Source organism: Lethenteron reissneri, chromosome 28 (assembly GCF_015708825.2).
Source record: "Lethenteron reissneri isolate LAM-NWPU_2019-01 chromosome 28, ASM1570882v1, whole genome shotgun sequence".
Taxonomy (NCBI): domain Eukaryota; kingdom Metazoa; phylum Chordata; class Hyperoartia; order Petromyzontiformes; family Petromyzontidae; genus Lethenteron; species Lethenteron reissneri.
Genome location: NC_083806.1, coordinates 11,741,506 through 11,747,505, shown reverse-complemented (window position 1 = coordinate 11,747,505; position 6,000 = coordinate 11,741,506).

The window sequence follows — 6,000 nt, the reverse complement described above, 5'->3', positions numbered from 1 at the left end:
GATCCCCCGGGTAGCCTCAGCAGAACTGTTGGGGTAAGTGCTGTTAGCGAGTCGTATTTGTGAAGGTACGCGTGCTACTCGAGTGCGTGGGTGGCCAGCTCCACGCCCGGCCGCCTTTGTCTCCCCATCACACCAAGTACTCATTTGAGGCTGAGTCGACCTAGGGGCAGGCCCAGGACCGGTTAAGATAATCGTCACCGGTGTTGGCGGTGAGCGGGAATCAAACTCGGGTCGCCGGGTTCGTAGCGCAGCGTAGCGCAGCGTAGCGCTAACCGCTAGCGCCACCGCTCCCCAGGGGAGCCACCACCACCACCGCCGCCGCCTACGAGGCAACGTGACTCAGCCAGAGAGGATGGAGAGGGATGAGCAAGTAGATTTATAAACGCGCATCTCCTTTGAGTCAACATCTCGCGGTGGCTGTGAGATGTTGACTACCTCGCCTGGTGTGCAGGAGGTCGTGGGTTCGATCCCGACCCTGACGCCTGCTGCTGCATATTTGGAGTTTGCGTGTCTCTCTCTCTCTCTCATCATCACGGTGGCTAGGAGATGTTAACTACCTCGCCTGGTGTGCAGGAGGTCGTGGGTTCGATCCCGACCCTGACGCCTGCTGCTGCTGCTGTATATTTGGAGTTTGCGTCTCTCTCTCCCCGTGGTCGCGTGGATTTTTTCTCCGGGTCCTCCGGTTTTTCCCTCCCACATTTAGAATCAACATCACCATGCGTTTAGAGTGTTTGGGATGCTGCTCTACATTTACACGCGACGATGACGATGATGATGACGACGATGATGATAACGACGACGACGATGATGATGACGACGATGATGACGACGATGATGATGGCGATGACGATGATGATGACGACGATGATGATGATGGCGAGCCACTTGTTGAGCTGTCATCTGTGGCAGCCAGGTCGCTTCTGAGAAAGAGCCACACACAGCTCAGAGGGGCCTTATACCTGGCTCAAATAAAATAATAAAACTGGTTTAGTTTTCATATTCTGTGGGTCTTTGGGTAAAGCCACGTAGATGGCTTCACCACAAGACCCATGGAATATGTATTCCTGCAGTCACGAAAGCTTTAAGTCAATAGTTGAGTAGTTTTGCGACCTAGGTTATCACGAATGTGCAATATTCATCAATTGTGCGCTCTATTTAGGGAAGGAGGGGTGGGGGTAGGGCTCGTAAGGGAGGCGGGAGATGTGGGGAGAGAGGGGGAGAGCGAGAGGGAGCTGGACAGAGAGAGGGAGAGTGAGCGAGAGCGAGGAGGGGGATACATAAAGCAAAGATTTTAGAAATAAAATACGAAATGATGAACGAAGCAAAGTGCCGACTACACGGAGCATCTTCTTGTTTCCACTGATCGAGAGAGGGAGAGAGGAGAGGGAATGGGATGGGACGCACACGGAGAGATAATCTCCCAGGTCGCCCACTCCGTCTCGCTGTTTGTTTGTTATTTCTTGGTGATAGCTGAGCAGTGGAAGGAGGTTAGAAAGCCTCGCGCAGATAGCCGGCCCTGCAGCTCACTGATGGTGGAGGTCGCTTTCTTTTAAAGGAGCATTTGAGAGAGACAAGGGATGGGAGATCGAGGAAGGGGGAGAGATAGAAAGTGATGTGAGAGAGACGGAGAGCGAGGGAGGAGAGAGTGAGGGTGAGTGAGCGATGTGAGGAGAGAGGGAGCGAGGGAGGAGAGAGTGAGGGTGAGTGAGCGATGTGAGGAGAGAGGGAGCGAGGGAGGAGAGAGTGAGGGTGAGTGAGCGATGTGAGGAGAGAGGGAGCGAGGGAGGAGAGAGTGAGGGTGAGTGAGCGATGTGAGGAGAGAGGGAGCGAGGGAGGAGAGGGTGAGGGTGAGTGAGCGATGTGAGGAGAGAGGGAGCGAGGGAGGAGAAAGTGAGGGTGAGTGAGCGATGTGAGGAGAGAGGGAGCGAGGGAGGAGAGAGTGAGGGTGAGTGAGCGATGTGAGGAGAGAGGGAGCGAGGGAGGAGAGAGTGAGGGTGAGTGAGCGATGTGAGGAGAGAGGGAGCGAGGGAGGAGAGAGTGAGGGTGAGTGAGCGATGTGAGGAGAGAGGGAGCGAGGGAGGAGAGGGTGAGGGTGAGTGAGCGATGTGAGGAGAGAGGGAGCGAGGGAGGAGAGAGTGAGGGTGAGTGAGCGATGTGAGGAGAGAGGGAGCGAGGGAGGAGAGAGTGAGGGTGAGTGAGCGATGTGAGGAGAGAGGGAGCGAGGGAGGAGAGAGTGAGGGTGAGTGAGCGATGTGAGGAGAGAGGGAGCGAGGGAGGAGAGGGTGAGGGTGAGTGAGCGATGTGAGGAGAGAGGGAGCGAGGGAGGAGAGAGTGAGGGTGAGTGAGCGATGTGAGGAGAGAGGGAGCGAGGGAGGAGAGAGTGAGGGTGAGTGAGCGATGTGAGGAGAGAGGGAGCGAGGGAGGAGAGAGTGAGGGTGAGTGAGCGATGTGAGGAGAGAGGGAGCGAGGGAGGAGAGAGTGAGGGTGAGTGAGCGATGTGAGGAGAGAGGGAGCGAGGGAGGAGAGAGTGAGGGTGAGTGAGCGATGTGAGGAGAGAGGGAGCGAGGGAGGAGAGAGTGAGGGTGAGTGAGCGATGTGACGAGAGAGGGAGCGAGGGAGGAGAGAGTGAGGGTGAGTGAGCGATGTGAGGAGAGAGGGAGCGAGGGAGGAGAGAGTGAGGGTGAGTGAGCGATGTGAGGAGAGAGGGAGCGAGGGAGGAGAGAGTGAGGGTGATGTGAGCGATGTGAGAGAGAGGGAGCGAGGGAGGAGAGAGTGAGGGTGAGTGAGCGATGTGAGGAGAGAGGGAGCGAGGGAGGAGAGAGTGAGGGTGAGTGAGCGATGTGAGAGAGAGGGAGCGAGGGAGGAGAGAGTGAGGGTGAGTGAGCGATGTGAGGAGAGAGGGAGCGAGGGAGGAGAGAGTGAGGGTGAGTGAGCGATGTGAGGAGAGAGGGAGCGAGGGAGGAGAGAGTGAGGGTGAGTGAGCGATGTGAGGAGGAGAGGGAGCGAGGGAGGAGAGAGTGAGGGTGAGTGAGCGATGTGAGGTGAGAGGGAGCGAGGGAGGAGAGAGTGAGGGTGAGTGAGCGATGTGAGGAGAGAGGGAGCGAGGGAGGAGAGAGTGAGGGTGAGTGAGCGATGTGAGGAGAGAGAGGCACGGTGAGTGACTGCGAACGCGGTTTGATTACGCCGTGGATCTGGAGCGCATTACCCCCCCCCACCCCCCGCCCCTCCCCCCACCCCCGCCCCTCCCCCCGCCCCCACCTCCCCCCCCGCCCCCACCCTCCCCTCGTTATCTGCTCGATAAGAGGAGCGCGGAGCCCCGCGGCGGGACAAGTTCACGCGGTGGGGGCGAGGATGAGAAGGGAAGGGGGTGGAGGGGGTGGGGGTGGAGGGGGTGGAGGGAGTGGAGGGAGGGGGTGGGGGTGGAGGGAGGGGGAGGGATCAGGTGGGGGTCTTCTCCGTGTGGATGATGTTGGTGGTGGTGATGCTGATGATGATGGTGGTGATGGTGGTGATGATGATGATGGTGGTGGTGATGGTGTTGGTGGTGATGATGATGATGGTGGTGATGGTGGTGATGATGATGATGGTGATGATGGTGATGATGGTGTTGATGGTGATGATGATGGTGGTGATGATGATGGTGATGATGATGGTGATGATGATGGTGATGATGGTGATGATGGTGATAATGGTGATGATGATGGTGATAATGGTGATGATGATGATGGTGATGATGATGGTGATGATGATGGTGATATGATGATGGTGGTGATGATGGTGATGATGATATAATGATGGTGATGATGCTGTAGAGAGCTACAGCTGTGATTCCACATCGAGCTGGTGGTGGTTGATGGAGCCAGAAGATTGTGGAGTCAGGAGCAGCGGAGTGGTGAATCGTCGCTGCTGTGATGCCTCCTCCTCCTCCTCCCTCTCTGTGAATGGGGCATCGAGTGATGTCGCGAGTTGCACGGTCTCTGTTCGGGCTGGTGTGACCAGTGCCGGATTATCCCAGTAACAAAAGTAGCTACATATGTAGTAGTAAGTAGTAGCTACTATATAAGTAGTAGCTACTATATAAGTAGTAGCTACTACTTATGTAGTCTGCATATGTAGTAGCTACTACAAATGCTACGGGCCCCGCACTTTCAAGGGCCCCGCGCTAAATGCTTTCAAGCTATCAATTGCGGTTCAGTGATCCTGTACTTGCTCTATTACTATAGTACTATGCCGCATTCGACTTTTACGAACGACTGGGTGTTTAAGGTTAGCGATTTGTCGTTATTATCTGGCTGTATAGCAAATGAAAAAATTAAAATGACTTTACTATGCAAGTAAAAAAATCGTGTTTTAATATTTACGTGTTTTTTTATTTATTCAGGGCCCCTTTATAACATCACGCTACAGGCCCCGCACTCGCTTAATCGGGCACTGGGTGTGACCACAGTCTGGGCGGTGTGACCACAGCCTCAGCACGCTGGTCCGTAGCGTGAGTTTGTGACCCCCCCTCTGCGCTTCGTCAACATCACCTGCGCTGAGCGGCGTGCGTAGCCAGCCGCGGCTGCTGCTGCTAATCATCGCAGGTGCGGGGGGACAGGACAACAAACTAACCACGAGGAGCAGACCTAACGACGTTGAGCTTTTGTCGATCTAGACACGGCGATTTAACAGTGCATCACAGCTCCCAGCGGCTTCCTAAGCATCGGAGGGGAAGAGCGTTCCAGACGGCCACCGCCTTTGTGCGATGGTTCGCCAAAAGCTGCCGCTGCTGCTGCTGCTGCCGCTGCTGCTGCTGCTGCCGCTGCTGCTGCTGCTGCCGCTGCTGCTGCTGCTGCCGCTGCTGCTGCTGCTGCTGCCGCTGCTGCTGCTGCCGCCGCTGCTGCTGCTGCCGCTGCTGCTGCTGCTGCCGCTGCTGCTGGTTTGCATGCCGGTTTCGGCTCCAGCAGTACTCAGCCTGCTGCGACGACTCTCGCCGCAGGGCGCAATGTGTACAGCCTGTCACCAAGCCACTCGGCCCAACGCCTCGTTTGACCTCTCTCTCCCACTCGCTCGCTCGCTGTCTCTCTCCCGCTCGCTCCCTGTCAACCAATGTTCCGCCTTTTGGGGGACATCTTCTATAAACGTACATACACGAAGCACAGGATAACACTTCGTTTCCCATAGGAAGTGAGAGAGAGCGAGAGCGGCTTTTGACTTTGAAACCACTTTTATTGCTGCCAGCAGCAACAGCACTGGAGCCGATTTCGATACGAAACACACAAAGTCACCAGCAACAAATAATACAAAAAACGATAGGAAAAAAAAACACGCACTGCGGCACGCGCAACACAAAAACGTCACGTGGTGGTGAGAGCGAGAGAGAGGGGGGGGGGGGGCCGCAGAGAACAGCGAGAAGGCGGTCCCCGCGGTGAGCCGGCGCCAACAATTGCCCCAAGCTCTGCGGCCCTCGACATGTGAAGATGCTATCGGCCAATTGTTGGTGAGCGTTGCCACGTTGGAGGAAAGCGGGAGCAGCCCGGAGAAGATGAACGAGCGTGAGGGGGCAACGCTCGATCCCGCATGGACGGAGCGGGTGGAGGCCACAGTGCGGAAACCGCGTGGCCGGGATGGTGGTGACGATGATGGTGGTGATGGTGACGATGATGACGATGATCATAATGGTGACGATGACGATGGTGACGATGACGATGATGGTGACGACGATGACGATGATGGTGACGATGATGACGATGGTGACGATGACGATAATGGTGACGATGATGACGACGATGACCATGATGGTGACGACGACGATGATGACGACGACGATGGTGACAACGATGATGACGATGATGGTGACGATGATGACGACGATGATGGTGACAATGATGACGACGATGATGACGACGATGACGACGACGATGATGACGATAACGACGGTGATGGTGATGATGATGACTACGATGATGACGACAATGACGACGATGACGGTGACGATGGTGACGACGATGACGATGATGA